Source organism: Bombus pascuorum, chromosome 9 (assembly GCF_905332965.1).
Source record: "Bombus pascuorum chromosome 9, iyBomPasc1.1, whole genome shotgun sequence".
In the NCBI taxonomy this organism is placed as follows: Eukaryota; Metazoa; Arthropoda; class Insecta; order Hymenoptera; family Apidae; genus Bombus; species Bombus pascuorum.
Window position 1 is genome coordinate 10,722,989 of NC_083496.1, and position 25,389 is coordinate 10,748,377.

The 25,389-nt window shown below is 37.3% G+C and overlaps 1 protein-coding gene and 1 long non-coding RNA gene across 5 annotated transcripts in view; one reads left to right on the forward strand and one right to left on the reverse strand.

Annotated features, from left to right (window-relative positions):
- Positions 1–25,389, forward strand: part of LOC132910476 (plexin-A4) — a 441,637-nt gene that overhangs the window by 390,070 nt on the left and 26,178 nt on the right. The gene's annotated exons all lie outside the window — the stretch shown is intronic.
- Positions 5,950–7,308, reverse strand: LOC132910502 (uncharacterized). Its single transcript, XR_009658785.1, has 3 exons — positions 7,078–7,308; positions 6,211–6,689; positions 5,950–6,142 (listed from the first exon to the last, which is right to left on the reverse strand). It is a non-coding gene; the product is annotated as an uncharacterized LOC132910502 (long non-coding RNA).

A 25,389-nucleotide genomic window follows, 5' to 3' on the forward strand; every position in this document is an offset into this window, starting at 1 on the left:
TTCTTTATATGTAACATGTAACTCAGGAATGTATTTTAAGAGTTATCATAGAATACCTTATGTGCGTTATACAAAACTGTTTGAAATTTCGTTATATTAAAAATATGAAATCTGAAAATTATATATAGAAATCACAAATTATATATATTACATTTTCGAATAATATATTTGTAATATGTTTATACAAAATTGTTGCAAATCCCTGTAGCTTTCTTGAATTACTTCTATAATGTTTTGTGAGGGAAAAAAGTGGAAAATAATGTTATAAAATGATTAATATTTGACACAATTAATTCTCTAATTTATCTGAAATTGAAAATCCTTCATATAAAAGAGGTACTTCTCTATTTTTTATTATTTTATCGATGATTTATAATTGACTGTCGTTCCAATTAAAAAGCTTGGAAGAAGGTAAATTCGTCGAGCTCTCGGCTAACTTAATTACTACGCCAATTGCAGCGTATAAAAATATCCAGACTCCAGTTCAACAACTCAATTATTCAACCCTTTTCCTCCCCAAGTAACAAACCAAGCTTCCAACACATTCTCAACATACGACATACGAATTAAGCTTCTATTAATGTTTGCGAAAGGATTTCTACAAATCTTCGTGAAAATCCACGTTATAAGAGTCGTTGGCATAAATTCCGAAAATATAATTCATCCATCGGTTTTCGTTATAATTTTTACGATAAAAAATGCTGAATCTACTTTTTATTCCCATTTTACGCTATTAAGATACAGTCTTTTTACGAGTATGTGTCGAATGTGTGACTTACGTCAATGCGAGTATGTGTCTAAAATACATAAAACATTGTGCAAGTCCTATTTGAAGATTACAATTTTTATTAATCACGAAGTCGGGTAATAATCTTTTAAATATAGAAATCACTTTGCTATTAGATTTCAGGCTATTGTCCGATACCAATTTGTATTAAATTATTATCGGCAATCAATGTCCATAAATATCTTGACGTCTGCACGGTAGATACTTACACATTTATATCAAGTTTGAAATGTACAAGAATGAAATGCAAAGAATACGTAAATCAGCAGAATTAAATACTCATTATTACAAAACGCTTTATTGGAGATTCATTCCCTTTCGCTCGTCCTATATTGTTTCTTCAAAATTAGAAGAAAGACGACATTAGACGATATTTATATATATAAAACTTGTTCAGAAGAGTATCTGACGGTAAAAAATGCTAAATGATTATAAAATTGTAAGGTACAAGTATTTTTCAGATCTGTTCGTAACATGAATTATAAACGCTAAATAAATTAATAATTCCAAAAGAAATCCCATTTCCTTTTGACAAAAAAAAAGACTTCAAATTATTTAAACTCTTATATAAGCAAAGCGAAATTTTGCCTAATAGCATATACAGCGACAAATAAAAATATCCAGTCTCGTCACCACGTGCATCCAAAATTAGTCGTAGAATCGGAGCTGATTTGCAGACAAGCTTGAAAACCGGCCGTAGCTCGTCTGTGGACGTTTTTAATCGTTGTTTACAGAGAAATCGAGCGACAGGCAGGATTTTCGAGGGCCGCTTTGAAAGTCTGCCCCGCTACCGTCCATTACGTTAATTCGTGGCGGCCGCACGCGCCGTTCCCGAATCAATTCGGTGGCTGTGACACACGCGTGAAACGCCGAAAGAGACTGTATATACACGCGCGTGTACTTGTCCCAATACGCGAAAAAGAGAGAGAGAGAGACAGACAGACACATAGACAGAGACAGAGAGATAAAGGGCGGTTCTAATTTATCAGACCGTAGTTTATTTGCGCGGCGAGTCCCGCGCCGAGCTTGTTCAGAGAAAATGGGAAGAGCGACCGGGCGCAAAATTTGCACGGATAGACAAACAGATGAATATCGGGACACATCCGCACAGCCACGGCTGATTCATAATACGATACGTATACGTACCCGGGGAAATTGTGTTCCATCGCGGTCGAATTTTGTATTTTAATTTCGTGCTGGTATTAAACGGCCCGCCAGACCCGTTTCAATACGTACCAAGCCGGTTTCATATATCCTGCAATATTCGTTATTCGGTGAGCAGTTGTATGTATATAGAACTGCGTTCAAAAGTCTTATTGTTAGTTACAGTTATTATACTGGATTATACGTAGCATTTTCAACAATTTATTTATTCTATTATGTTCCGTATATTGTCGCGAAGGTGTTCAAATACTTGTTGTAGAAAATATTTATGTCTATATCGTGTTTATTACATAGAACTCTTTGAAGTTTCATTAACACAGTAGTGAAACATAGTTATCGCGATCTTTTTTATGGCAAGAAACTGTATATGCTTGTAAATATGCATGGGAACTGACACAATGATATTTTGGATAGAATATTTTTGTAAATATTAGTATATCAAACGTAATGTTAATAACGGTCTTTGCATTATTATACCTACTTAGCGTTTTACTATATTATTATAACTAAGTTTCCGCAACAGAATCCCATAAAAGAGTTGCTAATAGGGTTAGCCCGAGGGGAATTAAGACTCCGATAATCCATAGGATTAAGAACTTCGATCCGATTTACTCAACACTGGCATCGTTCAGGATGCTATTTTGGCGAGGCAATGTATAGAATGTTTCTTTCTTATGCTTCAGTATTGTTTCAGTAGCTTTTTCTAAAAGCAGAAGTTCGTGAATGTTTCGTTACGTAATACGTACAACCTATTGAGAACCAACGTTGCATGAACGCATTTTATTTGCATTTTGCATGTGTTTTTTTTCATAATTTACATTATGGAATTTTGTTTGTTAACGTTATAATTATAGAAGAAAATTGCAAGGATTTGCTTAATTTTGTTTCATACTTTAGACGATAATTATAATTTTACGAAGTTGTGAATATACGAAAATATTTATAACACAATAATTTTATTCGTCTTTCTGATTTTATAAAACTTACTTGACAAAACAACACGTAAATTATTTTAGATTTTCCAGTAATATTGCGTTCAAGTAACTTTTACGTTTGGCTCTTAACAGGTGAAGCCTACGTTCTATAAACAACCACGACGTCGTAGTTCGACCGTGGAAAACCCTGAAAGCGAGCTCGATCGGAGAGCGATCAAACCGGCAAATCGAGTTGCATTGGTAGCCGTGAACGATCGATAAGACGTCATAAAGAACCGGAAAAACGGGGCGAATATCGAGCGTAAGCTGTCCTCGGCGTTCCATTCATGAGATATCGAGGAGTTTCGCGCGCGGGGCGTTGAAATTTGGTGGCGTTAAAAAATCGGCTTTCACGTTGCAGCCTGTTCAAAAATATACTTTACGGCCTGGACGTTACGCGAAAGCGTTTCGGCGCAACGAAAATCGAATCCGTATCACCCATTCCTGTTCTCAGGCCTTTTACCATCGTAGAGGAATAAAATCAAACTTTCGCCGAACTAAGCGTCGAGCGAAACAATAAAGGAAAAACGTGGAGATAAACGGCGACGAAGAAAACACGGCAACTTGGTTGTAAGCGGTTCGAAACGATCGTGGAAGTTTGAAAACTGGCAAAAGACGGGTGTATGTAATATTTCATAGGTATATCGCTGGTGGCTTGGTTCCAAAACGCGTGTCTCTTCTCGAAGCCACGGTTAAATGACAGAATCCCCTGTAAACTGTAACATAGATCAGCCAGTTGAAGGATAAACGAGCAGACAGAAGCGAAACGATGAACAAAGAGAGGAACTCGACGTAACGGGGATGTAGTCGAACGCGAACGAAGAAAGAGGAAGTAGAGGCAGGGTGCGAGAAACAGGGTGGAATCCCTTTCATCTCCGGGGTGCTGGCTGTCCCCGCGACTGAATACGAAAACGTCATTTAATTCGTCGTTCTGCGATAGTCTCTCCCTGCCTCCAGTCTGTCTCTCTTCCGTTTTCATCTCATCCCTCTTTGAATCTCTCTCTCTTTCTCTTTCTCTCTCTCTCTCTTTGCCACCAAACTTCCTTTGTTCTTGTTTTTTTCATCCTTTTTTTTACGTCCAATCACAGCATCAGACACTTCCACAGGATATCGATCATACGGCACGTGGAGATCACTGTCGGCCGGCGAAACGAAAAAAATTTTTCCCGATATTCTCTCTCTCGCAGGGCGAATTCGCTTCAATTAGAGCTCGCTCGATGAATGGTACTTACAAAAGAAAAAAAGAGGAAAAAGGAGAAAAAGGAAAAAAATTGGCAGACGGGGGTAGGACGATGGATGAAGAAGAAAATGAAAAGAAAAAGTAGAGGCACCCTTTCGGCGCGTAGAACGCGCAGACCCGTTGCAAATCCGGCTGCACCGCGAAATTTTACTAAACGTCACAAACGCTGTTTCTTTTTTCCCGTCTGTCTTAATGTAATTCGATGTCCTCGCGCGGATAATAAAACGGCAGACAGGTTCCATAAACGCGTCGTCGATGGACGTTAACACGCTCGGGATTATGTACTTCAATTCGAATATTGTCTGTTTATAGCTTTATAACGAACTGTGTCCACTCGTTTCCGATACGTTTTATCTTGATTTAGAATTGGTATTAAAACGTGGATGTGGTATATTTACGCGTATCAAAGTGAATTGGACATTCGATATTTTTTGCGTCGTTTGAGAGTTTATTTCCGATATTTATTAAGACAATTTCCATCGAATCAAATCTTGTCATTTTGCGGAATAGATCGCCACTTCTCTATTTTTCCGCCTGATGAAAATTCTTTTCTCTTTTTTATATTTTTGAATACTTGGAATAAATTTTAAAAATTCTAACAATTTCTTAATAATTCTTTATGTTATCCTAACATTTTTGACAAAGTCAAAGTAAGTGAATAAGTGATCAATTTATTCCGGCATCTGTGCAAAAATGATAAATATTCTAGAATTACGTTTGTATTGGAAGACCATCGAACAATTTAGTATTTTAATACTGTCGGTGAAGAAAGCATCACAGGATGTAGAGATTAGAGATTTTAGAGGGAAATAACGGCATTTTGCTTGGTACTTTAGTCTAGTCTCGTATCTAGAATAAAAGCTAACGGCACGATTGCCATGAAAGAAGAGTCGTACCATCACGAGCACGAGCTACATCCTCAATTGTAAAACTCAGACGCTGTAGTTGCCGACAAATACGCGAAATGATGGCGCATTATGTTAACAGTCGATTTAGAAACACTTGTCCGTGCAATTTCTTTCTCATACGAATCACGGTTCTTCCTGGACCTGACATTAAGCCATTATTCATGAAAGCTAGAAGAATTTTCTTTTCGACAATGGAACCTCCCACCCTGTATGTCTGTTCTCTTATTTATCACCGGATGAGGCTGTCAACCCGCGACAAATATTACATTCCATTCATTTTTCAAGCTTTTTAATATAATGTCATGTAATGTATTATGTATAATATGTTTAGGCGGAATAATAGTGTCAGATTTATCGGATATTATTGAAATTTGTTTATATAGGACGAAAATCATTAACATGTACCGTTTAACGAGTTTATTATCGTGTTGTATGCTACGACAAACTTGTTATTCAGATTGAAAATACAAATAAATAAACTGAAAACTGAAATAAATAAACTGTGAATGTGAATAAATGTAGCAAGAATGAAAACGAAATGGGCAGACCAAATAGATTAAAAAAATCTGGGAATACAAATAAACAAACCAAAAATGGTTCCAATATTATAATGTAGGAGCTACACTTTGTATACTAACGAAGAATAAAGGCATCGGTGTGCAGTATCTGCATATTCGCGTGATTAGAATAAAGTTGTTTCAACGTGATAAGATACGAAATGCATTAATATGCGTATCTACTAATACGACAGAAAGTTAGAACATTCTTGTATGATAGTAAAGATGAAAATTAGTGAAATGGGAAATTTTCATGAATTTTTAGTATCGTCGTATATCATTTTATTTTTATCATTATTTTTAATTGAATCGTTAAAATAGCATTTTTATTTCTTGGGTTACCTTTAAAGTTGTTAAAAATCTATACAACACCAGTTATTTCTCTCATTTTTGAAACAAAATATCAATTTATGTATTCGTATCTGTATATTTCATCAACCAATAATATTTCGCTCTAAAATAACGCACCCTCGATATAACACAATACGGATATTCGTGTTAAAGAGGGTTACCTGTAACACAATAAGGATTACATATCCTAAATCCTCGTAGTACCTCATTAACAAACAACGATACCCACTTCAGAGTCACTAGATATCAGAAATCCGTGGCGAGAACCTCGTTTGAAGATCGTGTAAGGGGTAGAAATTGCGTGGAACACGCAAGAAGCAGCTCGAGCGACGATGTTTCGAGTAAAAAGCAAACCTCTCGTACGAGGCTAGCCTCGCAAGGTAAACTCTTCGTCGAGAGGGTGGACCGGCACTCGAACGGGTTAAATATCCGAAACACAGGCGGTCCCGTTATAAAATCAAAATGTCTAGACTTCTTGAACGAAGGGAAGAGTCCCTCGGGGTAGCGCGTCATAATTCAGTAGTTTGCCTGCCGTGAAACTCACGCAACAGAAGCGGTGGTGGGCTCTTTCAACGGTCCCACTCAAATGGTCCTTGGGAACTAGCACGCGCCAATTTGTATGGGAACTCCCCGAGAACCCCTCGCGTCCTTAATATGTGGTTAAATTTCTTGCTCTTTTCCCTTCGTGTTGTGTCCTTTACCGAAGAACTATCGAGAAACATATTGAAAAGTTTCGTGAATTTAGAGCAGCTGTTTCGCAACTTTTTTTTGAGTTGCAAACCCCTTTCATAATAAATAAATAATCTATGGTTCGCCCCTATATGAAAGACATTTTTAAAAATGTAAAGCAAGCACATTAAAAATGGAAATGTCGAAATATAATTCTTATGTAATGTTTAATTGCATAAAACTGAGGCAATGACCATCTGCACCAAATATAATACTAGGCAATTCTTATAATGGTCAAATGATCTGTCAGCCCGACAAGTAAGAAGCATTTTTAATAAAATATAGCAACGTATTTTTATTATACGTAACACGTCAATGTAGATATATTAAGCTAAACAAATACTAAAAATCCGTAATTAAAACTAACCATAACAACATCTCGAATGATACCGCTGACCTCTTTAAGTTGCCCGCGATCCTCGAGTTGGGAAGCCAGAGCTTAGAGTGTCAGGGACGAAATCTCGTTTTCGCTGGCAGTGTCGTGGTACAGTCACGGAAATCGTGAGTACAAAAGCTAGTACGATACAACAGTCGTGCTATAAAGAAGCTTTTAAGTTAATCTGTTGAACGATTTAAAAGGGTCTCGGGAATAAATCACCGAGTTGAAAGAGAGGTCCCGCGATTGGAGTAAATAGGAAAATCGACCGGTCAAGGGACGGTCGGTGCTCGCAAAAATTCCCTGCTCGTTGTCGTTTGTTCGTGTTGTGGGAATGGAATGGCGTCAGGAGGAAATGTATGAATTGTCAGGAGCAATGGTGTATGGCATCGTTTGTGTACGATTGTTTATTTGGTCTCGTGGCTGGGTCTAGTTGTATTTTAAGAATCGTAGATGGATGGTTGAACATGTTCTATTTAGTGCGGCAATTATTTTTTAATAGGTTGTCACATACGTAATACGATTTTTATTGGTACGTATATTAGATGAAAATAAATATGAACAAAGTTCTGTGACAGACTGCAATATATATCCACTATGAGAAGAACATAGATGCTGTACAGTTTAAACTACATCGAAAATAATAAAACAATTGGATAAACAATGATGGAGTAAAAAATCGATGACAGAGAGTATATTTGTATTAATCAAATTCGTAATTGTTAAAATTTAGTGCTTTAAATTACAGTATTTTCTTACATAAATTAACCTGTTAATCAATTCTAATCGATTTTAAAATAAATAAACAATCAAGTTTGCTAGCAGGAAGTTCAATATTATTATTGTAAAATTTTATTCATAAGAATCTTACATTTTTAAATAATGAACCTTGTATCTTTGAATAATGAAATTTGTATTTTTCTGACTTTCGTTTCATCGAAATTCATTCGGAATATTACAGTATGTTTCATAAATATAAAATGGCATGCATCGACGAATCCATGGATTTCGAGCGACAACGAATTATGCAGAATATGAGATGAAAGTATCGCAGCGTCCACGCTCGTCAATGTTTAATAAGACCTGATGATCATCGATGTTATTATTTTCAGCTTCGATTACGTTGATAAATTAGCCGACGTCTGGTACGTTTCGCCATAAATTTGAAACTAACGAGCGTAAAAACCGTCGAACCAATTCGTCCGGTAATATGGTAATCGGTTTCGGTAATTAACGATAATATCATATTCTCTTTGAAAAGCCTTTTTTGAGAGGAAAACGACAAATAATCTGCTTTAATTCAAAAACACGAAACTACTGTATTTAAAAAAAAAGGCAATTTTTCTACTTAACATATAATAAATTAAATAATTGCTATATATTATACATGACTGTATACGTTTCTAATAAGAATTTGCACAACCTCAAGAATCATGGTATAAATTAGTCCATATTATTATTGTCCATAAAATAATATTCTACTTTTATTATCATAAAAAATTTATCATAATTTTTCATTTGAAAAATGAAGACTTATCATGAGGACTTATCGCGACGGCGAATAAATTTCTAACTTAATTAATTATGAAATTAAAGGGATGATACTTTTAAAAGTTGAAATACGACTAGATTCAAATTCTTGAAATCTCGACTTACGTTACTATGAGTTCCAGTCTGCCATATCGGAAAAGTGCTACCAAGACGTGGTCATAATTCGCTAGTCAGGAACTGTAAAACAATTTCCAAAGGTGCGGCGGACGATTCTTCTCCTCTGTCCTTTCACGACTACTTCACCTCGTTTTTCTTCTTTCTTTTACTTTACTTTCGTTTCGTTCTTCGCGACACACCTCACGTTCGTCCAGAGTCATCGCGGACCTCGCAATTTCTCACGGTGATTCTTGTTGAAAGGCGGACACGAGTCGACAAGAATCACCCGGACACTTTTCTTCAGAATTTCTAATCTAATTCCTGTCAAGTTTCTTGCGCACGAGGAAATTTTCCTGTCGACTCGTGGACAGAAAGTACGTCATCGACTCACCGTGTTACCCGACTTTTGCAAATTCGACGCCGCTTTCGAACGTGAATCGATTTTCTAATAAGCAAATTTGATTTTTTAACATTTTCTCGACGTTCACGTTCTAACGTGAATCGAACGATTTTATTCAAAGTAACGTTGATTTCTTAATGCAATCGTTCACATCTCCGTACTATAAATAATTTATTTGCATTTAACTATGTTCAATGCAGTATTTTTCACCGACTGAGCAAATTTGAATCAATAACAGCCAGAAACTCGTGCGCTCGTTTACCTATCAGCGCGCCAGAAATCGGCTATTGGCCGATATTGAAAAAATCCCCGTCGAAAAAAATCAAATGCAATTTAGATGACAGACCAGGTCAGGCGAAAATCATCCTCGCGTTGCCATTTTCTCCTGACGCCCTGTTTTTCACCGTCCAGAAACGAGTTATCGTTCCGGGATTTAAATAACATCGCGGGTCTGTGCCTCTAACGCAACGATCGCGGTCGCGAAATCTCTATTTAATTTGTCATTGTGTTTACTGTCGACACTAACGAGATTCCCGTGGCAACGCAATAATGACGTTTCCCAGGCATTACTATTTAATTTATCGTTTGACGCATGATTTCGATACGCGAGATTGTCGAGATTGCTAGATTTTCGAGAACCCACCAGCCTCGCGATAGAGAAGCTCCACAGTCCCCAATTATCGAATTAGCATCAAAACTTTTAATATCATTAATAATTTTAGCAAAAGTGAGTATGCAAAGTGAATCCTAATAGCAAAGTTTATTAATTCCTAAAGCGTTATATATATATACGCGTTGATAATTGGAGGAACTGAAGAAAAAAAGGCAGTTTAAGTAATTTGAGTAAACCAACGGAAACTAATTCCAAATTGAATCACTTTTTAAAACGTGACATAAATTCGGCTAATATTCATAGCGATAAACTTTTGCACGTTTGGATATGAAACCTACATCTTTCTTTTTGTTCCAAATATTAGAGTTGTCTCTTTAGTGGTGTAAACCTCAATCTGTATGCATCGCCGTGACATATGCTTTATGTCCTCGTTATGTCGATAAACATTCTGAATTTTCTAAATCAGGTTAATGTGACGGTTAATGTAATCGAATTAAGGACGAGTACACAACTAATTTTACTCTGTATGCGTAGTCTAATCACTTTTCATTATGATAATTGGTCACATCCACCAAGGTCCAGTAGGAAATAATTAAATGTACTAGTCAATTCATGGAAATATACGACATTAATATAAATATGATAGAAAAAAGCATTATCTGAGGAAAAAGGATTGATCCAATAACAAGTCTCACACCTTAAATCAGTGTTCGAATTAACTGGTCATCCATATTTCTCTTATGAAAACAACGATCCTCTCAAAACATCTGTACACCACGTACAAAACCTATCCAGCACGTTACTACATAGTAAGACCATTTACAGGATCAGCCAACGAGGCGAGTTGAGCCTTTAACGCCATAGAGAAGCTCTTTAGCATCCCATATAGACGCGGTGTCAAAGGTCCTCCACAATTTGCCCCTCGATGAAATGAACAGCCATAGAATGGCAACAAAATTCGAGCTATCCAAAGGGACAAATAGATCGAGCCCAAAGATTCACGCTGGCTGGCCGGACAGTTAATTACGCGACAGGTCGCTTTTGTATACTAATTACGATACCGTTCAGAGAGCGTATCCTCAGCCTGCTGTCCCTCTCGACCGTCATTTGCCTGAACGTTTTACGGCCGCCTCCGAAGAGCAGTCCTGTATAGGATACATCAGTTAATTGCGTTAATACCTCTTGATAGAAGAAGCTTTGTCAGCGGCGAACAATACCGGGTAACAGCTCGAAGGAGTCTGTCTACGCTTCCTTATCTCGCCACGGATTTCTCACGAGCGTATCTCTAAAGAGAGAAACGGATAGGACGAGATATAGAGAAAGAGAGACTATAGCCAGTGAAATCGTCCGCGTGAACTCTGCGGAAGAGTGTTAGAAAGGTAGATTATGACACGGTGCAAGATAAATCGTTGACCATGGATCGGTATCTATAAATACGATGGGCTGATTGATCGATATCCGTTGGACCACGTTGACTTCGAGCGGAGTGAATCATAAATTATCGGGTAATTTGTTGCCTACGTGGGAATTGTTCGATCATGTCTAGGTCCCACTATTTCGTAAGCTTCGTAGAGATTTTGGGATTAGTATAGGATTTTTGTATAGGTAAGAAAACATAGAGATCTTGGAATCTCGATTATGCTTTGTGTACGGAAAGCATTAATTTTCTGAAATGAGAAATTGTCAGAGGAAAACATAGTTGTAACGAATACTTACAAATTGATAGATAGGAATGTTTCGTGTACGATTTTGCTTTATCTTTAGTTGCAAATTCAGTGGAATTAAAATTCTAGGATATTTAAAACTATTCTATTATACGTATACTATAAATATAAACAGAATTTAAAATTCTTCAAGGTTCTTTTATCAACAGCCACGAATATTATAAATATCAATGGCCACTCGTAAACTAAACATGTAACTAGAATCCCCAGAATTGAAATACTAAATTCTCGACACGCCCCAAACCTCTTCAGGGATTGCTGTTTGTTAGGTGCGAGTTTCTTGCGCTGAGCTGAGAAATCGATTACAATAAGGAAGAGCTAGAGTTTGCAATGGTCGTTGGAAAGGGTCGTTGGAAAAGGAAAGAAGAATCGAAGTGGTGCTTTTGCAAAGCCATTCGTGGAAGAGTGACAAAACGTTTCACTGTACATAAGTTCGCCGTCGATTATTTGTCACTGGTATTTTAAAAGTGAACCAAGTTCTTTCTTCTCTCGTATTTGTTAGATTTAACCGGGGACGTTAGCTTCAACTGCGTTCGAATCGCTGCTGTTTCGCAAAGATAACTTCTTACTCTTCGCGTCAGAAGTGTCAAGCTCGGTAACATTAGGAACCTGGGGAACCTTTCACTTAACGCACATTATACTAGGTGCGATAATTATAACTTTGGCGCGCAAGCGGCAGTACGCTGTTTCAGAGGAACGGCAACTTTAACTTCCGCTCCGGTTAAATCGTTACATTTAGCGCTGACGCGAGTTTTGCTAACGCTACATATTTCGTGAATAACGTAAACAAATTGTAACTATTTTCTACGTTACAGATTAACATTTTTATCTCTTCGCTTCGATCTTCTTTTTTTAATTTTCTACTCTTTGTAGGTAGAAATATGTATCCTTATAAATTTCGTTCAACATTCGTAATTCATTAGCGGTACAAAATAATTAGATGTTGATAAAAATAGGAGGAACTTTGTCCACAAGAAATCTAAAACTAGATTTTCTTAGCTGAAGCTTTCATCATAATTTAATCTTTAATAAACTTGCAGAGTATTATAAAAAATGCAAATCCAAAGTGAATATTTAGAACTCCTTTGCATAATAACTACTTAATACCAATTAATGATACGAATATTACTTCTTTGTAATTGTATAATTTTACCACGAGCAGGATAATTTGGTAACTCGTAACTCGTAGAATTTACTCGCAAAGTTTTGTTTATCTCGTTATCAAATTTATTCAAAAAAATCTCTCGATACTTCTAATCTATGACATGAAATTTTTCGACAACAATAATGATGAAAACAATATTGGTTCAATTGTATAATTGAATCATTTTAACAAATATCGTAAGAGCTATTCAACGATATAAAAACATGCTTCACATAATTTCCTCGCAAAAAGAACCGCGTGAAGCCATCTAAATCTTCCCACAACTTTCTCGATCGATCCTTTGTCGATCTTTCCCAACGAACGCTGTGTCTGAAAGCCATCCAGAAAAAAAGAGGCGAACAACAATCACCAATGTTCGAGATTCCCGGGGTACATCACCGGACGATATTATTCCCGGCGTTCCCACGTGGTCGACCGAACAATGAAGAATGACTTGGAAACCACGAACTTCGCAGAACCTCACAGAAGAAGAGACACCAGAATCTCTCAGGATCATCTGCTCGGTGCTTGTCATTTTCCGCGGGGGTTAAATCGTTACCCGGCGCAACGATCCATCTCGAGAGCTATTCAACATCGATACTCGACTTCTGCTCGTCCTCAAAAACACAATACCGTCTGCACGAGGTGCACGAACAACGTCCAAGGAACAGTGTCGCGATTAGCGTAGGAATGCGAGGCGTTGCTCGCAAGATGATCCGCGTTTTGCGTTATCGGGCTACAACGATCGACCACGATATACCGATTACAAGCTGTGTTTCGCTTATACGTCGTGTTCAACGTTCGACTAAGGCGCTCCAGCCATGGGAACCCGTAACGGTACCCGTTGTTTTCCGGGAACCAGATCTCGTTCCTCGCTTACGCTCGTTCTTTTCTTTTTTGTCCTTGTTTTTCGCTCACTTTTTGTTCTCTTTCATATTTTTCCAATTTTTTTTTCTCCCCTCTCTTTTGGTGACGAAGTCTTATGATCACGAAGCCGCCTCGACGTGCCAGGAAACGAAATACCGTTGAAACTTCCTGTAATTCCCGTGCACGTAGGTTCAGACTGTGTCTTGTGATCGTTTGAAGAAAATGTTGGTCGAGAGAGAGAGAGGGGGGGGGAGAGAAAGAGAATTTCGTGGAATTGCTTGCGAGGTGGTGAACCGAAATTGTTGAAATACAATCGTCTTTTTGTATGATGGAATGCTCGGAATCGAGTTGCTTTCGGATCGGCAAGTTAGATGGTTTACAGTATGGAATTATGAAGTTCAATGTTGGGATGTCTAACTCTTCCGCGCTTGCTTTTCTTCTGTTCTAGAGTTTTTATTATATAATGTGATACGTGAGTGTCAGTTGTAAGGATAAGAGGAAATACCTTGCTCAAAAGTGTGTTTCCTTGCGTGGAAAATGTAACGTGTGTAGAATTGCGGAGATCGAATACGAAAATTGTTTGAAAAATAAATTATAATTCCCTAGAAACATTTTACCAAATATTAATTTTGCGGGAATATATTTTCAAATTAACGGCAGACGAACGAATTAACAACTCAACAAAAACTATTATTTTCACTGATAATTACAAGCTTTTGATTTTCAAGTAAAGATGAGCATGTTTCTGCGTTTTGTTTAAACTATTTAATAGCGGATTATGCTCTTCAAGGATTATTTTTAAAATATATTATATCATAAGATATAAGAAAAAAGAAGGAACTGTGTTATTTCTCGTTATAATTAACGTATTAGTGCAGCAACAATGCGACGATTGTGCATCTCTTATTTATGACAATTATAAATGCACGCGATCATTACGAACGTTACATTTTTAAAAAACTCGTGTAATTGCTATCTGCGCCCGGGGCGTCGTAATTTGGCAAATTTAAATTAACGCGCGCGAATTTTTTTTCGGTGTCAAGCCGTTTCCCGAAATTATCACTAAATCCTTGTCCGACTTAAATTTCCCGTCGCGTACTAAGAGACAGTAAATTGCTTTTGAAAGGAGATGCTTAGTGTCGAGTGCATGAATCTTTCTTGATGCTTTAATGAATCTCTTAATACTTTAATCCTCTACTTTTGTACTACTAGAGGGAATAGTGCGTTAGCGTTCGAAGTAGAACGTTGAATTTCCTTCAAGTAAGATTGAAAAGGAGAAAGAAAATATAGAGATAAGGAACACTTCATTTAATACGGTGTAATTTGTCTACGCTTTTTATACATCCCGCGTTTCGTATTCAGGATACCGGTCATGCAAATATCAATTTGTGTTAATGATACATGGATTTTATTACAATATATGGGTTAACAGTAAATTAATGATCAGAAGCTGTTTTTACTATTTTTATTTTACAACTTTGTTGATTGTATATGTAGCGGCACTCCATAGTAAACTTTCCAACGGTTTCTGTCCCGTGGCTCGCTACACAAAGACCCTATCCTTCGGACAAGATGATTGCCGGATGTCGATACATCCTCACAGAATATTTTCAGCTAGCCTAAGGACCCGCTATAGATCTTAGGATTTGTTAGCTAAGATTCTCTAAAGAAACAAATAGCCTTTGTCCTAACAGTCTCTAAATCTATCACCTACTGTGGAAGATACGGGAAGTCTGTTTTTCTCACGTACGATGCTTCCTGCTAGCAACTTTCTCTCAAGGGCGGTTAGCATCCTTCTCCAACCACCAAACAAAAATTAACCAATTATCAGTAACATCCATTTCCCTCACTTTCCGAACCAAGGCTCTCCTCGACGAATCCGATGATCTTGTATTCTTAGACACATCTCGTCATAGTTTTCCTCTGTAACATCATCGTGACGGAAAGTCCAGTTAAAAATTGGCTAGAAATCCGCGACGCATCGTGAGAAATCATCGTTCGAATTCGCTCCGCACGCTCTGTTCAACTGACACTGTATCGCACTGTTTGGAAACCGAACTTGAAATCGCGAACCGGGAACCGTTAGCGCAATCGCGAGTCCCATACGAAGTGTATATGGGAGTGTTATAAATAAATATACTGTTAATTATACTTTAGTACTTCTTCAGTACCTATCACGTATCATGCATCTCATATATATGAAACTTAAATATTTACATCATTTGCGTAGTTTGCTTAGTTATGCAGTATTAACCAATTTTAAATGTTATTGCTAGAATTAACGATGATAGAGTCCCTCTATTAATTTGAGAAAACTTTCTCTGTTTTATCTCTATTTTATCATGTTGACAATCAAACAAGTTAACTTCTAAGAATAAGTTTTATCAATATCATGTTATAATATTCTACGATAACTCAAGTAAGGAATAAAATTGTCCTGGATTTTTCCACTCGTACTTTTATAGTCAAATTACATATTTTACGAAAAATGACCAAATATGCACATACTTTTGAAGGATCTTTTACAATCCTATCATCTTACAATCTCTTTACCCTCCACAAAACACCTCTCGACAATGCACCTTCCAATTACCACAAGACTCCCAAAAGAGACGAGTAACCCCAAAAGAAAAATCCTATGAGACACATGAAGATTCGAAAGTACAAACGCCACCCCGTAGGACAGGTACGCTCATTGTCGAGATTCCCCTAACAGTAAACCCCTGGAGCGGCGGTAAATCACGCATCAGTAGAACGAAAAGGAACTACTCTTGGTACTGGCATCTTGACGCGAGAAAAGCTTTCGCCCGTTAGGGAAACTCTTCGTTAAAGGAACGACATTCGCCGCGACAAGAAGAGCGGAAGACAGCCTATTTCGCCGCGACTTTTGTCAAAGTTATTCGATAAGTAGCAACGTTCCTCGAGACGTACATTTCGGTTCATAAATATTAAGATATTTAGTGATTACATAGAAAATATTATAACTGATCCAAGAATGATTGCCAAGAAAACGATAGAAATTATATATTCGTACGAGGCGAGAGAAAAGCAACTTGGGATAGATAGAAGAGATTTGTGAAAGTTATTTGCAAAAATTATAAGAAAATGATAAAATAATAATTAATACAGCGTGTTGCAGGGTGAGTAGTACCAGCGAGCATAGGTGGATTCCCTATGGAAAAGTAAATCAACGATATAAAATAACGACTTTTATTTTCGAGAAAATTAAGTTTGAAAGTTCTTACTACCCTCATATATTAAACAATTCTTTTTAATCTATCAAACGAGTACCAGTATAAAAATTAGAAAGTCCTCAAAAGTGATCTTATCATATTGTTTAATTGTTATTATTAGAATTGTTGTTATCATTAAGTTCGAAAAGTTCGTGTAGCTTATAACCGTCTTATATTAAACAATTCTTTTTGATCTACCAAACGAGTACCAGTATAAAAATTAGAAAGTCCTCAAAAGTGATCTTATCATATTGTTTAATTGTTATTATTAGAATTGTTGTTATCATTAAGTTCGAAAAGTTCGTGTAGCTTACAACCGTCTTATATTAAACAATTCTTTTTGATCTACCAAACGAGTACCAGTATAAAAATTAGAAAGTCCTCAAAAGTGATCTTGTCATTTTGTTATATTGTATTATTATATTTCTCCCACGGAATCTTCATATACGGATCCTTATATTACAAAGTTCCAAAGTAAACAATAATCCCAGTTATTTGAGTAACTTCTTAAAGACTTTTGAAGTTTATCTTATTTCCTATAATTGTCCTAATACTTATAGAAGGGGGTGTACCAACGAACGAAAGAAGAAGGGGAAACAGAATGGAGGGAAAGTGTATGGGTACCGCGCCCTTTTCGAGGGCTTCGAACGCAAGGGATTTTTAATGTTTCGACGAGACGAAAGGAAACTCTGGCCGGATATATCTATATCGGTTTCGGGGGGTGGTAAGCGTGGCAGAGAGAGATGGAAAACGGGAAGAGGGTTGAGAAGGAGAGGCCAGGCCGAAGTAGACTTGGAAAAGGGGCTATGGAGTGTGTAAGTACGCCCCTTTACGTCTGGTCTAGGGATAAAAAGCTAGGCCTGCCAAACTTTCCGGCACTGGAGAGTTGTGCAACCCTCCGGGATCGTCGTCGTCGACGACGTCAATGTGACTTGCTGCGTTTACACCAAACGTTTTTCTCTTTGCCTTAGGCTTCGTGCACCGCCCTTAAGAAATCTCGCTGATCTACGATATCGAGAACACACCTCGATTCTCGAGGAAATTGCGTGTGTATCTTTTGCGAGCGTAACTAGTTTCAATGTAAACGATGGAGAATTGGGGTGGCTAAATAACTAAGTCTTTGCTTTTTGGATAAAAGAAACTTTTCCGTGTGTTTTTCTAAGAAATAAGACTATCGTAGCTTGCATTTTAAAATATAGTTAAGTAAAGTTTGAATAAAAACTGTAGGAGAATAATGTTACGAATAAAATATTTATTTACCTAAAAAAATCAATATTTCGTCTCAAATTCTAATACGCCACAAATTATCGAGCTAGAATATAAATACAATTTTAATATATTATAAATGTCGGGAGTAGTTGAGGGTTGTAAGGGAAAAATATCACGTGTTACGTGTTTCTCTTGTTTTATATAAAAGCAGTAATAGAAATTTTTTCGTGTCTTTATTACCTTCTACAATCTAAAAGTATTAATTATCCATCTATGTACTTCTAAAATATTGATTATTAATTAAATATTCATTCTATAGAATGAACAGGTTATCTCTCTCAACTGTGTCATAAAATCAACAAAAATGGTTTTATCACGTTTATCCGGTGTAATTTGCAATTCTAATGTATCGATCTGAAATATTTATCTCTCGATATTTATAATTTACGAGATATAACGACAGAAGCTATACCGCTCGGAATTATTTATAGTGTTTAATATGTTAGAGCATTCGTGATCGAGTCAAATACGTTTAGCATAACGAACATCGTTCCATCGGACATCCATTCAATTTCCCTTATGGAATAGGAACAATCAGGTCGCATTGATCAAATTGCTATTAAAATTTCGTGATCTGCCACATTTCTGGACGAGCTGGAACTCGGCCGTAAGCCTCGAAGGAGGCCTTCAAAGTTCATTTGTGATTCCTCGGTTTTTCTCGCGGGAGTGCTAGACACGCGAACCACTTAATTATCGTTTGACACGCTTCTTAGAAAGCGTAGACGCTAAAAAAGAAATCGATAATTCTGCGTTTTTATTTAAAAGCAACCCTACTTCTCAGAATAAAGTTCGAAGCCCGAAAAAATTTACTACATTTTGGCTATTAATTTCGTTCAAGGAAAAGCTGAATTCATCGGCTGCACGTACATCCCCCATAGAAATTCGTTTCTCAGAGAGAAAGCGTGCAAAATCTAGGAGGAAGAAATATTCTTTGTTCATTTACTTCATTTTGGTCACTGATTTCGTTCGACGAAAAACTGAATTCATCAAGTGTGCGTTCAATTTTGATAGAAATTGTCTTATCGCAGAGTAGAGTGCAAAATCTAAAAATAAAAAATATTCCTTCATTATTTGCTTCATTTATACCATTAATTTCATTCAACGGAAAAGCAAGTTCATCAGCTTGCACGTTCAATTTATATAGAAATTCGTTTCTCACGGAATAAAATACGAAAAGCAAAAGGACTTTAACCTATTTATTTATTCCTGAAAAAATCGTATTCATCAGCAGCACGTTCGATCTTTTAGTAGAGGTTCGTTCCTCGAGTTTCATGTATAAATAAAAATTTTTAAATAAGTATACTACATTGCGTGGCGTGCAACAGCCAATTCGTGTGTACTCGATGAAAAATTAATCCGGTAAATGCAACCCTGATTAGCACGTTATACATATTTAAGGGCGCGCAAACTGGCGAATTATAATAGGATCCGGGAGTAAATAAAAAAGCCATTTAAATTGCAAGGGAGCGTGATTTATTAACGTTGCGACGCTTCACGCTTTCGGAGCAACTGTATATGTAAAACTGTACTCTTCCACGGACTTCGTTATGCGATGTTACGCAGAATACGTTGACAAAAAACCATTCAATTCGAGGCATTTGTTTCTTACAAGAGGATCATTCAGTTCAGTTCTAGAGAATAGGATATATTTTAAGTAATATATTTTATTCAATCGTTCCACTAACTTAACTATATGTTGTGTGTAAAATGCAAAATTGTTATTAACGATATGGAATTTTATTGTTCCATTAAATATTAATATCTATTTTCGTGTATAAAATATGTGTCATTATGCTATTTTTCATTTCAAAAAATTCCCAGATTAATTTATATCGCTCGATATAACAGCGTGTTTCTATTAAGTTCTATTAGTCTACTGATTCGTTTGTCGCTGAATAAATAGAAGAAACTTTCGTCAGTATCTTCACAAGCTTGGCGAGATTAAAATCTGTAGGTCTTTGTTGTCGTATGGAAGAACGCAATTCACCGGTGGTATTAGACTCTCTTTTATTAACATTCTTTTCATGTGCTACTTTTTATTCATATTTTCATGTGTTTGTTTTATTATAAACAACGTCGTTTAATAATAGCTTATTAGAAAGTTAGCGTAGGATGATATTTCCTTAGCCTTTGAAACCATCAAACATAATCAACGTAGCTTGTGTTAATATCAGAAACTGTCACTTTATATTGTATAATAACTTCATCTTGCAGAGACATGATACTCGTACTGACTCGTACAGTTGATTGTAGTTACAATACAACCTGATTACTCTACGTGATTAAATCGATTCTCTAGTTTAAACAATAACATTTCAAACAGCATATTCTATATGTAAATGTGTTTAAACAAAGTTATTATATTATAGGAAATATACATAATTCAAGATACGTATTATCGCGTTATGAAGAACAGACATCGATATACAGACAATGTAATGAGTTGTTAATGTCAAATTTAAATGATAATTTTCGGATACCTTCCGAAATGACTTCCAACATGATCTTCGATAATAATGGAAATTATTGAAATGTTCAATTTATATAAAACACGCTATACCCCTTTCACTGTACCCATAGAATATATCAGCAAGATTTAATAACTGCTAAACCTTGGTACACCCTGTATATTTTACTGAAAAGAAAAAACAACAGCACTCCAGCTCCGTAAACAAGACATAAAATTCGTACAGCAGTCAACATGTTAAATCACTCTCACGATCATCGTCTCGAACCCTAACCCCTATTTCGTTCCTCCCTAAAACATCGCTACGTCAACGTCCCAAAAATCGTCAAGAGGCACGAGGCGGACGAGAAAATTCCCTAAATAATAGCCGTGGGCCAAGTAGGGGTAGGGGTTAATTTATGGAGAACCGATAAAAGAAGGGCAGCGCTCGTTAAATAAATCACGGAAATCGATGCTCGTCGCCAAGGGTCAAGCGACAGGGTCGCGCAGACGCGTTCGTAGGGCTCGTTCGGGATTTACGAGCTACATAATTATTACGCTGTTTCTTTGCGCAACAATCTCTCACGTCGGTGAACCGGGGAACGCGCGAGGCGTAATTGACGCGCGAGGCATGCGTGAAGCGCGCTTTTAATCGTAAATCTTCGCGGGAAGAGAAGCGAATCGATAGCGCGCGTGTACGTACACTGTACACGCGCTGCTAGCTCACGCTCCCATCGTCGTTTTCCGCTTCCTCTTTACCATGTCGCAATCACGCGTACTCGTATTTTTCAACGATTTTCACTTTCACTCGAACGGTCTTGACCGCTTCTCGCACGGTTACGCGCCGCCGCGCTCGTACAACTTCTAACATACGCCTCGTACAGTTTAGAACCAGGTGTTCGCGAGATCTGCGATTCGCCGAGACGCTAATCGACCGGCAGAAACAATGGAGAGACTGTTGTCTCCCGCTGCGAGCAGACAAGCGTGTGTAATGGCCGGTAATGGATAGTTTGGAAAAATGGATGCTGACGATTAACACGTCGACGCCTATGGCTAGTTTAACCGATTGTCCATTCGAGACGTTTATATGATTTTCTGGAATGGGAAATAGCGAAATTATTTTTCGCGAAGATAGTAAGGTTTATATCATTATTATTTAATAGCGATGAAGTCGAGTATGACATTGTGTTGGACACGTAAAGTCACACGAGTGCGTGAAATATTAAAATGAATATTTTATATAAATATTTATTGTCCATTATGATTCTAATATGTATACAGTGCGAAGGGTATATTGGCGAAAGTAGCGAACGTATTAAGAAAGATTCACCCTGTCCTTCTAAGTAAATGCTCTACCTACAGAGATGTTGAATTTGATAAGAAACGTAATTTAAGATAAGTCTAGATTCGGGTGATGGAGTAGGTCTTTTTATTCTACTTCTTGGAGATTAAAGATCCTCGTTTCAAAGATTGTTTCATGAAACACGCGGGTAAAAAGGAACTGAAACTCAGTTAGAGCTCGTTCCTATGAAAAATGTATTTCATTCTTAAAACGATAGGGATCGACGGAAGAAAACTATTCCACTTCGGCAAACTAATTTCTAACATTTAACCTCTCACTTTCTGATAGATCCATTAGCACAAACTTTAACACAATGAAAGCGCTAATGTTCTAAACCCTTGTATCGCAAATCTACTTGAAAAAAAAATTCTGAAACACGAGGCTTGCATTCTATTTAACACCATGTACATTCCTGGACCTGACTCGGTACACAATAGAAGCGACGCTTTAATGGAGGGAAATCGTAGCTGGATCGAGCAAGCGCAACGATTGTTCCGTTTTCTTTTCGTTGTTCTGTCCGCGTCAGGACCGAATTAGACAGCAGGAAATGGATGCTGTGATTTAGCATTGTCCAAGTCGATTAGCGATTATTCATTCTACGCTGACCGAACGGGATTGGTGTCCATTCATCGGTGCGCGGAATTGGCATTTAATTATCGTTATCGCGTTAACGTGACGTATTATCCACTTACTGTTGCATAGGTGAAAACGCCGATGATCATCATCATCGTTGTCATAGTCATCATTGTTCTCCGACGACGTGGATTCTTTATGTCTTTTATGTTCCGTGTTAGACTATGGTTAAGCAGATTCACGTTCTGACGAATAAAACGTCTGAAGACTGGAATGATGCAGAGTGTTGCAAAAAATTGATGGCAAACTTCGAGAGTATGTGGCATTCGTTGACGTAATCGAAATTGTTGTAATAAACATGAATTTAAATATCATTGCTTTCGAGGTTATTACAGTTATTAGTATAGTTTAGTACAGTTATTATTATAGTTATTATTGCTTTGCTCATCGCTTAAAACTATTGCATGATCAGGAAGCAACAACTGGTTATGCGTGATTCTCCACACAATGACACGGCTACTTAATTGCTTCCTGGAATGCCATTGTTTAACAGTTATTGGTACTTCTTCTTCAGAGTTAAAAGTACGAATTAATTCCGATCTTCCACAATCTCGAAAATTATGTTTTAATACTCCAGTATCACCAGCACTGAATATATTCGCGGATAAAAAAATTTTTTCACGCGAGAGAGTCTCTTGCAGATTCACAATGAAATATGCCCCATAAGTGGAAACTAAAAATTAGATTGCGGAATTTTTATGTAAATTAATATTTTTACATCAAAAGAAAGAATTGAAACATAAATTTCTTTCATCTATTCAAGACTACAACGAACACTCTACTTTAGACGTTTCATATCTTTCTATATATCATAAGCATTCTGTGCATTTTTGTATTCTTAAATTTTCCATAAACGCGTGAAGGTCCACCGTCTACTAATAATATTTGGATCCACGTTTATCACAGTTTGTTCCCTGCTTTTGGTGCCAAAAAACACCTACTTTCTGAAACACCCTACATGCTGACAAAAGTCCATATATTTGATCGTCCTGATATATTCCTATAACAGGCAATAAAAAGTTGCTTGTTGTTGCTTCGGTAAGACTATAGCCTAACGTCTAGAGAGGACACGCGTGCTTCGAAACTGTAAACAGCGAATGGCAGCGGTGGTTTCCTTCGATACGTGGTCGAGGTCCGAAGGTGACAAGGCACTCTGTCCCAGAGGCTGCATTATTACTGGCCGTGTGCTGAATCCGAAGGGAGTGCTTCGAGGGGAATGGTGTTGCCGTGGTGTAAGAGAAACGGGAACGACGTGGCGTTAGGTGTTGCGCGGTTACAAGGGAACGAGCGTGCATTGCAATTTTCTGGGAGAAACGTTTGCCACGGAAACGTATTTGCGCCCCCTGTTTGGGCAATGTCTACTTTAAATTTTGAATAAGTCGATGATTACGTGTTGCATAGGAATTTCCAGGATCGTATGCAGGGAATATGTAAAGCGTATGTAAACTGTACGAGTCGAGTAACGTTGAAATTTCCAGACGTGGCTTATTTTTAACAGCATTTCCATTTGGAAGTGTTGTTCTTGCATGGCTTTCAGAATAGGGAATTAATTGATAATTATGATTATCGCTAGAGCGTGAGAAAATTTGCATCGTCGCAGACATTGACATAATTGTGATATGAATAATAGGGGAATAACGGTGGCATGTGAGAAACACCTTTCCGCAGCTATTTTCTCTTGGATGAAATTAACGCTCTTATAATATGTGCATTCTAAACACGTATATCAAAAGCGTACATATATTAATTTTCAAAAAACCATACTATGAGAATTATTTAAGAAAAAAAGAAAAGAGAAACATTTATATTTAAAAGAATTTAGTGTTCCTGCCAAATGAACGATTTAAAACGGATTGACTTAGTACTAAAAAGAAACGAAACAGCAATCTTCAAAGAGCACGCCTCAAACTCCTTTAATGAAAACATAAAAGTGTGCAGATGGGAGAGATTCCATCTTCAAAATTCGCGTCCATTTTCATCCGGTCTGATTAAGGGTTCACGATGCAACACGTTCTAGCAAATATATAAAAACGTAATAAAACGAGCACGAGGTTCCATAAAATTATTTCGCTGCCTCGTAAACAATGGAGGGCTGCGTCACTGGGCCATCAGCGCGTTTCACCCTCTGCATTTCGCGACGCTGCATAGCCCGTGAAAACGTGGAAGGGTAGAATGGGCAATAAGGGCAAAAGGTATGGTGGCATGGTGGGCGAAAAACTGGCGCGAGAGAGAATATACGAGGGTATGGGAGGAGAAGAAGCGGAGGAACGGATGGCTGAGCGACAGATTTAAGAATAATCTGGCCGGAATGACGCGGAATCGCTCGTCGACGAGGAAAGAATAAACCGTGAATGTTCTCGCGAGGGAATGCCTCCGAGGGTGAAGTTCGTCGAGCTCACGCCGTGAGACGAGATAGACGTTCGATTCGTGAAGACGACAGTCGACGAGAGATATTGGATCGACGTGAATTGAGAGAGAATCGGACGACGTTTTTGGAATTTGTAATTAGTGGATCTTGAACATTTCCGTGAAGAAGATATGCAACTACGAGGAAAAAGTTGTCATATTTTAATAGCAGCGAATGTGTTAAAGTACGCTGCAATTATGGAACAATTTATTCAGCGATTTTGGTCATCAACAACTTTTTGTCGAATTATCTGTGCATCGTGTATGTAGGTTTTGCGGTAATAATCAGAGCGAGAATAATTAATTTCATGTTAATGAGAGAGCATTTGATAAAAACGTAAATATGCTTAATGTGAGACCAACAGATGCGTTCAAAACGAATCAGTGTCATATAAAAGCATGAAATAATTACGACAAAAATTTTGTACTTTAATTGAATAAAAAGAGGAAATTTTATTATGAGCGTTATATGAAACATTCTTTTAAGCAAACTTCTCTTAGCCATTAGCGAGATGGCTATTCGTACTAATGTTTAATTAAATATACGTTTACAGTAAATATCTTGTAACTTCTACATAC